Source organism: Sinocyclocheilus grahami, unplaced genomic scaffold (assembly GCF_001515645.1).
Source record: "Sinocyclocheilus grahami isolate Dianchi unplaced genomic scaffold, SAMN03320097.WGS_v1.1 scaffold100.1, whole genome shotgun sequence".
Classification (NCBI taxonomy): Eukaryota; Metazoa; Chordata; class Actinopteri; order Cypriniformes; family Cyprinidae; genus Sinocyclocheilus; species Sinocyclocheilus grahami.
In genome coordinates this window covers 961,126-961,349 of record NW_015505279.1, presented here as the reverse complement: position 1 = coordinate 961,349, position 224 = coordinate 961,126, and the positions used below count along the sequence as shown (strand labels likewise).

The following is a 224-nucleotide window of genomic DNA, read 5'->3' as shown; positions in this document are numbered from 1 at the left end:
GTCAGTCTTATGCACACCCCTTCAAGTAAAGTGTTACCAAAATTGTTTAAATGAAGATTTCTTATGCCCTCCAAGGCTGCATTTATTTGATCAAAAATACAGTAAAACTGTAATACAGTGAAATATTATTACAATTCAAAATAACCCATTTCTAGATTAATATCTTTTAAAATGTAATATATTCCTGTGATCAAAGCTGAATTTTCAGCACCATTACTCCAGTC

General features: G+C 30.4%; 1 protein-coding gene across 1 annotated transcript in view; it reads right to left on the bottom strand.

The window, feature by feature from the left end:
• Window positions 1-224, bottom strand: part of LOC107588252 (histone acetyltransferase type B catalytic subunit-like) — a 29,678-nt gene that overhangs the window by 20,386 nt on the left and 9,068 nt on the right. The gene's annotated exons all lie outside the window — the stretch shown is intronic.